Raw genomic sequence first — 11,435 nt, 5'->3', positions numbered from 1 at the left:
AAGTCTGACTCTGCCCTCCCTTCTCCCCGAAGGCTAAACAGGCCTCAGGGTTGTCTGTTGTCTGTCAAGTCCTGGGCTCTCCAGTTCCATGTCCACAGGGTGGCTTGGTCTCTAAGGAGTCAAGTCACATCACTGCCTCACCCTCCCCCATTTCTTTTTACTGGGCTAAGAGGATTTATTAGAGAAAGCCAGGATTACAAAGGACTTAAGAGCTGGCATTGGGGCCCTTCTTCTTGCCAATGGTGGGCACAACATTGAGACAATGCCAGTTGTACTGCCCCCGCCCCTTGGGCTAATCAGCCTTCTTCTTTTTCTCCTTTTTGACCAACGTGGGGGGCTGACCTCTTATTTTCCCAGAGTAGGCCAGGGAACCATGGACTTTACCTCCAAGCCAGCGGGTAGCCTCATCCTCTAGGGGCGTGCCTATCAGGAGCACGACCTGATCTTTTAGAGCAATGTTCTCCAGTGAGGTTGTATGGGCCATGATCTGGACGACAGTCACCTGGCCAGTCACCTGGCCAGTCACCTGGAGAGACTGTAGCTCCTGGGCTCAGACAAAAAGCTGCGTGTCTGCGACTGAACTGCAGCCTCTGCCGCTACAAAGATGGAGCCCCTTCTACTATATCCTGCTTCTACTCGGATGAACCAGGGCCTTGGCAGTAGTTAATTGGTTTTCCTTCATGTTGTTCCCAGGACTTGCCCTACTGAGTTGGGTACCTCTTCCCTTGCTTGGTTGGGTAGCTTTCTGGTGACCCTTCGTGGCCATGAACCAGCTACTGGGATTTCAGAGCCTCTCCTACATCCTCTCCTTCATTCCACTCAGAAGAAGCTTCCAGCTGCAGGTGGATTAAGGAAGTATCTGTGTTTGACTGATGCCAAATCCCCTAGAGATAGTTGAATCTCCATCAAGTTTCAAATATCTTTCCAGGTCCCACTTGTAATGTGGCTATCCAGCTATCTCTGTCTCAAACAACAACAGCAACAACAACAACAAGACTTTTGCCTCCCTAAAGCAAACTTCAAAGAAGGCAATATTGGGGGGAAGAAGGATTTCTAATACTGTGGCAGGGCCCAAGGGCCAAAATGCCTACTCTTGTGTGGTATAATGAAAAAAGAGAAAAGTCCCTGAGAGACATGGACACAGAGACAGACACCAAAAAAGACAGCAGTCAAAAGACTAAATGGAAACAAAAATTCAAGGCTGTACTTAGATTTTAACATAGAAATGAAAATGTGCTGTCATGTAAATATATTGGGTTGGCCAAAAACTTTGTTTGTTTTTTTCTGTACATTGGCTCTAGTAGTGCTTTTAGTTGTCTTTAACTTCATTCAAAACAATTTTGTTAAATTGTATTGTGACAGCTGTCATATCAACATGCATTTTTAAAAGATTTTATTTATCTATTTTCAGAGAGAGGGGAAGGGAGGGAGAAAGAGAGGAAGAGAAACATCAATGTGTGGTTGTCTCTCACATGCCCCCAACTGGGGACCCAGCTTGCAACCCAGACATGTGCCCTGACTGGGAATCGAACTGGTGACCCTTTAGTCTGCAGGCCAGTACTCAATCCACTGAGCCATACCAGCCAGGAGCTCAGCATGCATTTTTAAAAGAACTTATCAAAATCGGTGAATTTTTCTGTAGCCATTTTAGTATTGAAGAGGGAAGAGAATACACAACATTTTTGGCATGTTATGCTTTATTATTTCAAGAAAGGTAAAAATGCAACTGATACACAAAAAAATATTTGTGAAGTGTATGGAGAAGGTGCTGTGACTGATCGAATGTGTCAAAAGTGTTTTGTGAAGCTTTGTGCTGGACAGTGCTTATGGTAGAGTAGACCAGTTGAAGTCGATAGTGATCAAATCGAGACATTAATTGAGAACAATCCACGTTATACCATGCAGGAGATAGCCAACATACTCAAAATATCCAAATCAATAAAGTTATTGGTGAAAATAAAAATGTGCCTTCTGTTTCACAGACAAAGCTAAACGGACTTTTTGACCAACCCAATATATAAACCAGCAAGATGGATGGGCTTTATCACCATTGACTCTGCATCTATGATATGCATTTATATTTACATCAGCTCCTGGGTCTGCCTGGGTTTCTTTGTGGCCATATGATACCGAATAATGAAAGAGCTGAGAGGCAGTGAAAGGCAGGCAACCAGAGCAGAGAGAGAGCAACCGAGAGGCAGCAACTGAGACCTATAGGAGCGAAAGAGAAAGGCACTGACAGGCCCCAGAAACGCAGTCAAGGACAGGGCGGATCCAGGGATGGACTGCCAGCCAGCCCCAGAGACCGATCTTGCCGTACTGATCCCACAGTAGAGACCTAAGGTGTGGCCCTCATTTCTGCCTGTTTCTCCCCCAGCTCGGCTCAGAACTCTGGCTGGTAAATGCAGAGCTTCATCAGGCACATCTTCCTGTGTCAGGCCGGAGTCATTTGGACAATGGATGGACCCCTCCTGGGGCTGCCCCTTCTCCACGCAGCCTGCCATTCTACAATGGGGACTCGCTGGCATTTCTCTTTTGAGATATATGCTTTCCTACTTCTGTGGCTCTCCTGTACAGTAGCTGAGCTCCAAACCAATGGAGCTGTGTGTGCACAGAAATATCTCTTACCTCTTCTTCTTTCCTACAAAATTAATCACCCTGGCAATCCAAGTGGGTGTGTGGAACCACACATTTCCTGCCTCTTGCCCAGCGGCTGTGAGAAGTCGTCCGTGTGGGGGGCGGTCCGAGCACGGCATGCACAGGTCTGTGTTTTTATCCAGCATTGTCCCTGTGCGCTGGCACCTGCCTGCGGTCAGGCTCCGCCATCAGGCAGGCACGCCTGACCGCCCCTTGCACTGCTACTGCCTGCAGCACTTTTCAGACCCAGGGCTTCAGGGGCGCAGGCTAGATAGTCTTTTACCCCAGAGCACCCCCTAAAGTTGCCAAAATCTCCCTTTTGGTGGCTTGATAATATAGCAGATACATACGGCACTCCCACAAACCAGCCTTCACCATAGAGCTCCTGCAACGCCAAACAATCATGTCTGCCACAGCGGCTCGGACTAGCAGGCCAGCTTGATGGCAATACCCGTGAGCTGGAGAGGGATTTTCTACTTTCCATCTCCCTAGGTTTGTATTGGTGCCTATATTTGTATATATGTGTTACTTTTATCCCTGGAACTGTATACATCTTCTCTGCTCGTTTTCACAAAAATAATGGTCTCTATGTGGGCACCTGGCCAAGCCCCAGCACTGTGCGCAATACATGCAGCACAGAATACATACTGGCACACGTATCACATGCCTGCCTTATCCTCAACACGGTGCCGTTTCCTTGGTGCAGTGACTGCTTCTGTCTGCTTCACAGAGGGTTCTCTAAGTCTGATGCTCATTTCTGTGTCTCAGGCTGTCAGATTTGGGCTGGATCCCTCAGCTAAACAAGCAGGCACTATTTCCTGTCTTTGAAGCCCTTACAACCTTGGTCCAAGTAGAGGTACTGGACTCTGTCTGGGTGGTTGTGTATGTGGCTGCGGCTGGTGAGATCAGGCAGGTTCCCTTCCCATTGCCCGGTGCTCAGCGCTCGTTGGGAGGTCACCACTGTGATGGGTTGAATTAGGGCTAGCGCAGAAATCCCCTGAGCTGCTGAGTGTGCTCAAGGAGGTTCACGTCCGTTTGCAGTGTGCAACGATGTGCGTGGGGGTTGGTGTGTGTACTGCAGTCACATATATGTCCATAGTCCGTATGCTCACATTCTGCGAGTGTTCTATGCATGTACTTGGGGGCCGTATGTGTGACATTTGTTGCTCCGGGTGTTTGTCCTTGCTTGCTGTGGGCTCACACCCTTGACTTGGCCGTGAGGCTCAAGTGTGCGCGCGCGCACGCGCGCGCGCGCCCTGTGCTTCAAGGACGGTGGTTTGTTGCCCCTAAGGCTTCTGTGTGTGAAATGCGGATTCGTCCCGCTGTATGGCCTTGGGCCAGGCCAAAGTCAGGCTGAAATTGCCCGCGCAGTCCCGCGCGGCTGTCTGGGCGCCGCCGGGGTGGCGGCGGCTGGGCTCTTCTTCGCGCAAGCCCAGGCTCGGCAACGCCCAGGGGCTCCGGGCGTGGCGGGCGCGCGGGCGTGGGCGCCTCTGGTCCCCGCGCCACGCCGCGCACCACGGGCGACCCGGAGAGGAAATGAAGCACAAGGGGAGCCGACGAGCCGAGCGGGCAGGAAAGGGAAAGCGAGAGTAGGACATAGAAAAAGTAAAAACAAAATCCATTTGACAAGAAATAAACGTTAAAATAGGAGATAAAATAACGCTAAATGAAATAAAAATGAAGCATACCAAAAACATCGCAATTGTTAAACTAATTATGGGAAAGGCAAGGAAGCAAAGAAAAGGCTCCGAAGAGCTTGGGGAACCGGGAACCCGGACCCGGGGGCCGAGCCCAGCCCAGGGCACCCTGCCGTCCGCCCGCAGTGGACCCGGATCCTGCGAAAAGTCCCGCGGGAGGGTCCCGGCCCTACGCCCACCGCGAGCGGCGCCGATGCAGGGGCCACTCCGCCCCGCCGCCGCCGCCGCCGCCGAGCCGCTCCTCGGGCGGAATAAACCAGCATGATCCTGGACCCGCCACCTCGCAGGGTCAGCTCTCCCCAGGACTCGCGGTCGTGTCTGCGAAGAGGCCCTTGCAGCTGCCGCCTCTGGGTCCGCGGCGCCGGCGGGGCCTCGGGAAAGTCCCGGCTCATTGAGAGCGCGAGGACTGGGGGTCGGCGGCCGCCCCTGCTGCCGATGGCTCGGGACCCAAGCTCCAGGGGATTAGTAATTAATAATCGCGAGACGCTGGAGTAAGAGGGAGGCTTGGCAAGCCGAGGAGAAGGAAAATGAGAGACCGAGAAGAAAGGAGGCCAATAATGAGGTGGACAAGAGAGGAGAGAGGCCCGAGAGATAAAGGACAAAGAGTCATGGAGAAGGGCAGTGGAAAGGCCAGCGGCCCACGAGGGAGTTGGCCAGAGGTCCTGATACCCCGTCCCTTTCAAGTGGCTCCTGGGAGCCTCTTCCCTTGTCTTCCAAAGATGCCAAATTGTGCCCCTAGACCCTAGGTTTCCAGTGGCAGATGGGGAGGCTGTAACCTCATAGCCGGTAACACGCGCTTCAAAGAGTTAGGAACCTGTAGACAGACCCGGGCGCTCCCGAGTCTGTGGCTCTCAGAAGCAGAGAAACGGGATGGAGAGACTGCAGGCCGGTGGGAAAGCTGTAACATCTCAGGGCACAGAAAATGTGCCTAGGAGAGGGACCCAGCAAGCTCAACTTCGCGGCAGAGCCATTTCTAGGATTCTGGAATCTGCCAGGGAGAGACAGGCTGGGCCCAGAGTTCACCTGTCTTAAATAAACCCAGCTGGCCGACTTCAGTGTCAGGGCAGGAGGACCAGTAGCATTTTCAACCTCAGGGCACCCGAAAAACTACCTCCCTCCACCCTCCTGCCCCCACCCGTGGACTGGTGCAGAAGGGCTTCCATCACGCACCGAGTGGCCTTGGCCAAGTCATTTCCTCCATCCTGTCCTTCTTTATAAAAGAAGAGCATAGGACTGGGGTCACCAAAGTCCTTCCACCGGAAAGACAGTCAGAGCATGAAGTAATGAGGCCAGCTCAGATTTGGTGGGTCAGTCTCATCCCAGAACACTTTGGACTTTATCAGAAAAGACATTGTATATTAATTTGGGGCAGGATGTGAGCCAAACTGAGAGAAAGCCATCAGCTGTGGGGGTGGACGAGGAGTGGGGTTGCTTCTATGGGAGAAACCCAGCGGAACAGGGAGCAAGAGGGCTCCTCAGCAGAGGTCCCATACTGGGATGTGAATAGCCAGATAAGGTGATTGGGGCAGAGGATAACAGAAAGGCCAGGCATCTCAGCGGAGGGTGCAGCGTGTTGGGAGGACAATAGTCTGCAATGGCAGCCCCACTGCCTAACTGGCTGGGTAACTCTAAACCAATTATCTAAACTCTCTGAGCCTCCCTTCTGAGCAGGTAAAATGAAGGAAAGGAACCTACTTCTCTGGGTTGTAAACTCAGTGGATTAATGTGCTCATTGTCTGCCTTCTTGGCCCTTCACGGATACTCAGAAAACAGTAGCTTTTTTTTCTGATTCAGCCCAGTCATGTCAACTTTTTTTTTTTTCTCAATCCTCACCCAAGGACAAGTTCATTGACTTTTAGAGAGAGGAGAAGGGGGAGGGGGAGAGAGAGAGGGAAACATCGACCCTTACACTCCCTCACTGAGGATTAAACCTGCAACCTAGGTATGTGCCCAGACCTGGAATAGAGCCCATGACCTTTCGGTGTATGGGACAACTGCTCCAGCCAACTAAGCCACACCAGCCAGGGCTGACGTCAACTTTCTGATTTTCATATTTGGGAGTCAGAAGTGGGGGGAACGGGGAGGTGGGAACGGCTGTCGTTTGCTGCGTCTCCACGGTGCCCTTCTCTTTTCTGGTCTGCCAATCTGCATCAGCTCCACGTGACCTCAAAGCAGCAAACATACAACACTAAGTGTCACTCTTTTTACAAATGAGACTAAAATAAAATAAACCATCCCTCAGTGCATTGACATAGTCTGAAATAAAATTCTGTCCAAGTCAGATTCTCCTGGGAGCATCCGCCAGTCCACCTGCTACATCTCTTATAGTCAAAATTAATATACTCAAGGGGTTGGAATTTCTACATGGAACTGAGTAATTTGTGCCACCTTTCTGTCTGTCCCCCCTCCCACTGTTTTATATATATATTTATTTTCATAGCACTGTGGTAACTATGTATGGGAAAATGCATGTTTTGGCAGTTTGTGTTTGGTTTTTTAATCCCCCAAGTTAATTTTATAAATTTGATATAATTCCAAACAGATACTTGTTCAAGAGTGGTTGTAACAATAAAGTCTTGGAAATAGCTTAAATGATGAAATGAATAAATAAAATGTGCAGTAGTTAAAAGAAAAATTTAGACTCATCAACATGAATAGATCTCCTAGTATAATGATGTCGAATTACATTCCTAGCTCTGTCACTTACTAAACTGAGTGACCTTAGACAAGTCACTTACCTTCTCTAAACCTGCTTTCCAATTTTTCAAATGCCCTCCTCACTTAGTTGTTACAAGATCTGAATGGCATTCTGCACATCAAAGTTTATAAACTGCAAAATGATATATGACTACAAAATATCACACATACTGTAAATAACTTACATGATCCAACCTACATCACTGCCCCCTACTGTACCACACCTCCTACTGAATGGGCCTCCCTACGCCCCCAGCTCAGTGTAGTCTCCAGGCAGAAGGGATCCTGGGCCGAAAGGCAGGCACGTGGGCTCTGGGGAGTGGAGGTGAGGATGGAGTGCTGGGCAAAGTGGCCCATTATCACCTCTCCACCCCATTCACAGTTCTCCCTCTTCCATAATCCCTGCTCCCAGTTGCCGTTGGCCCAGTGCCCCGCCCCCTGGCTCCTTCTCTGCCTGGCTTTCAAGCTTAGGAGAGTGGAGGTGTCCTCCTGGCTGTAGCATTGCAGTGGGAAATGGACTAAAATTAAGTGCAGAAATATAATTTGGATTCTAAGAAGAATTTTCTGACCTTCCAAGGCAGGAGGCCCAGTATAGTTTGTTATCAAAGAAGAGTCCCCAAGTGCCCTGAGAATGAAAAGGGTTGGAGGCAAAGGATGGTGGTGAAAACACCACCACACGAAAATGAGAGGAGGGGAGAAAAGGAGAAAAAAGAGGCTCTGAAAGGTCACAGGGCGAATTCTTATTTCTGTGCTCTCTCAAGAAGAGAGGGGCTCGCGTTGCACAGCTAACAATCTTCTTCCCAAATTCTCTCTGCAGGGATTTGGCTGCTCTCAGATGGGGGTCCTTTCTAACAAGGTGCCCCCCTCCTCACCCCCGGGGGCCCTGCCCCTCCTTCTCCAGGAGCTGAAGCCGCCAAAGGTTTGCGGAATATAATGGATCATTTTCCAATTTACCAGGGTCTTGGAGATTACGCCGCTAATCCCATCAAAGACCATCTGCTTACATTGTCCTTCCTGAGCCAAAATAAATAGATCCTTTACTCCCTCCACTTCAACTCCTCTAGGGTATTGTAGCTGGAGAAAGTTCGACAAGGCCCATCCCATTTCCCTCTCCCTCCTGCTGCGGGCTGAACAGAAAAGGAGAAAACAAACTTAGTTTGTCTGAGGTGTGAAAGGTCACTTATGTTCCTGACCTGCATTATTCTCGGGAGCCTGCGACGATGGGAATGGGGAGAGGGGCGGGCCTGGGGCTCTGGGGGTCTCTGAGGATCAGCCCCCTGCGGAGGTGTGGGACGGGCAGCTCTGTGCCCCTCCGTGCTGCTGTCTCAGCTCTGAGGCCACCTTAGCCCCAGCTCATTTCTGGTTTCTCTGTCTCTCTAGTCTCTTCTGAGTTTCTCCCACCTGCGACAGTTAGGAAATAATTATTGAAATTTACCTTTCATCTCTACTTGGCAGAACTCTTGGGGGAAAAGACAAGAAAATTTACATAAACACTAACTTGATTCCATCTAAAAGTCAATTTATTCGATAAACTTTTCATGTTTATTCTCTTATTTGTCACAGGGGCTTCGTAAATGAGGGGGATGCTTAGGAAGAGCCTCTTGGGAAGCTCATGGTTAGAATCAGGAAGAACGTGTAGGCGCAGATCAGGCCCAGGAATGAGGAATGAGATCGTGCAAGTGATCAGTAAAAGATGATAACTGCCACAGGAAACAAACGAAATGTAAAACAGGGTAAGGGGGAGAGGGCCGATGCCTTACCGAGAAGGCGGAATTTGAGCAAAGACTTACAGGAAATGAGTTATTCAAAAGGGAATCAGGAGAAAGAGAGTTTAATACACGAAGAATAGCCGTCTCTTCTCACAATTTCCTTCTGTCTTCCTTACTTTTAGTCCATTCTGTCCCTCAACCATCATTCTCAACTATTTTCTAATCTGCTCAAGAACTTAAAAGGGCTCCCAGCAGCCTGTCTGACCCTCTGCAGGTTGTTCCCAACTCTGCCAAACAGCTGTCTGTGTGGGGTGGCTGCCCCAAACACACCTGGTCTCCAACAGGGGTACATGTTTTCCTTTAGAAAGGTAACAGGGTGAGAGAAACAACGCAGCCATGGGAGTCAGAAAGATGTCATTTTGAATCAATCCTGGCTCCGCTACTTACTAGCTGTGTAATCTTGAGTCTGGACACTGGATCTCTGGCCCTCCATTCCCTCCTCTGTGAGACAGGGACCATGCCTGGCTCATAGGGCTGCTGTGAAAAATCAACGAGACGCATGCAGTTTCTGGTGGCTGCTCCACACAAAGCGCTATGAAAGACAGAGCAGGGACTGAGCCCCACACCTCAGAGGAGTCAGGAAGGATTTGCTCAAGAAAGTTGACAGGGATGTGTAAAATGTTTATATACTCAGGGACAAAACATGAACTCCCAGTGACAAGATTTGTTCATTTGACAAGTGTTTGCTGGATACCTCCAGGTACAAGACACTAAGAAACACGGAGGGGAATGAGGCTTATGCTCTGATTAAAGACTGAAACGAGGACACAAATTACTGGTGTACATAGCAGAATATAGCATGTGCTGAGAAAATGAAATAGAAGTTCTGTGGGGAGAGAAAGAAAGATAACGTTCAATTGGGGTAATGTGGAATCAGGACATTTTTCATTAAGGAGGTGGCTTGAGTGGGGATGTAACTGAAAAGTGGACAAGACCTGAACGTAGAGGGATTGTTATTATTCTTTGAACTGGTTTCATCTGAAGATACTGACCTATGAGAGGGTGTTGAGAAGATGATTAACCAAAATGGTGAGGGGCTGTGCCACACACGAGGTGTGTGACCATTGGACCATTGGCGGGTTACTTCGCCTGTCCCATCTTTGTGTTCTTTATCAGTAAACTGAAAATGCTATTTACTCCATGGGGTTCATAGGGAGGTTAAATGAGTGCTTGACACATGGGAAATACTTAAAATGATTCTTGAAAAAGAGGAACTCTTCAAAAATAAAGCATTGTGAAAACCGATGGGTGCCTGAGACATGGCACCTGTCTTTAATTAATTAATTATTTTAAAAAGATTTTATTTATTTACTTTTTAGAGAGAGGGGAAGAGAGGGAAAAAGAAAAGGAAAAAAACATCAGTTGGTTGCCTCTTGCAACCTGCAACCCAGACATGTGCTCTGACTTAGAATTGAACTGGCCACCTTTAGGTTCCCAGGCCAGTGCTCAATCCACTGAGCCATACTGGCCAGGACTTCTTCCCTTCCTCCCTTCCTCCCTTCCTCCCTTCCTCCCTTCCTCCCTTCCTCCCTTCCTCCCTTCCTCCCTTCCTCCCTTCTCCCCTTCCTTCCTGAGTCAGGGGAAGGAAGGAAAGAAAGAGGGAGAAAAACACTGACATGAGAGAGAAACATGGATAGGTTGCCTCTCATACACGTTGCCCCTCCCAGGCATGTGCCTTGACCAGGAATCAAACTGGCAGTCCTTTGCTTCGCAGGGCAACGCCCAACCAGCTGAGCCACACTGGTCAGGACCGTACTAAATTTCTTGTAAATTGTAAAATATTTCAGATAGTTTGAAGTGGCGATGATAATTGCTGATATCTAATGTGTTCTATTTCAAGTGCTTTCTATGCATTATTACAAAGACAGTGAGTGTTACAGGGGTTCAGTGAAGAGAAAAGCATGGGAAGAAGTGAGGGCTGCAGGACGCAGGAAAGACCAGGGAGCCATAGCCCATAGACAGAGAAGAGAAGATGGTCTTGCTGAAGGAAACTGGGAGGGGCATGGCTGGGCTGCACATCCATGGACGGCTGTTAATATGAGGTTGAACAGGACAACAGGAAGAATGGAAATGACATAGAAAAGGAGACTTTTGTCATAGAGTTATAAAACCAAGCAGAATGAAGCTAAGGAGAAGGTAGCATCTTTCGATTGGAACTATGTTCATGACTTGCATTATGGAGGTAAAGATGGGGTGATCAACTCCCTGTTTAGAACCACATTAGCTTTTCAGGGTTTCCTGGCTCAGATGAGGGTTTCCTCCAGGGTCCCTGACTTTTAGCAGAGACTTCTTTCTTCTAGCAAAGAATCAATACTTGATGGGAGGATAATATTAAGAATTTCCATCAAACTACATGGCTTAATTTCTGTTTTGCCTTTGCTCTGCTAAGAAAGGCTATGGGCTCTGTCTACAGAGAAGTTGGAGGAAAGATGTGTAAGGATTTCTGAGGCAGGAATGGAGGAGGCAGTAACTTGCTCATATTACCAATTTTTTTTAAATTTAATTTTTTAAAAAAAGAGAAAAAGGATTCCTGCCACCAGTTCTTTCTCTAATCAGTCTAGATTGGGGCGTCCTATCTAAATACTTCCTTAACCTAATCCAGATTTATCTGGCAGTGTTCCAAATTTTTCTTTTC

At 48.6% G+C, this 11,435-nt stretch overlaps 1 pseudogene; it reads right to left on the bottom strand.

The window, feature by feature from the left end:
* Positions 1 to 205: 205 nt before the first annotated feature.
* LOC129062103 (FAU ubiquitin-like and ribosomal protein S30) lies at positions 206 to 4,726 on the bottom strand (annotated as a pseudogene).
* Between the last annotated feature and the right edge of the window lie 6,709 nt (positions 4,727 to 11,435).

This window comes from Pteronotus mesoamericanus, unplaced genomic scaffold (assembly GCF_021234165.1).
Source record: "Pteronotus mesoamericanus isolate MK-2021 breed Mesoamerican mustached bat unplaced genomic scaffold, CSHL_Meso_final scaffold_705, whole genome shotgun sequence".
NCBI lineage: Eukaryota > Metazoa > Chordata > Mammalia > Chiroptera > Mormoopidae > Pteronotus > Pteronotus mesoamericanus.
This window is presented reverse-complemented; position numbering and strand designations above follow the sequence as displayed.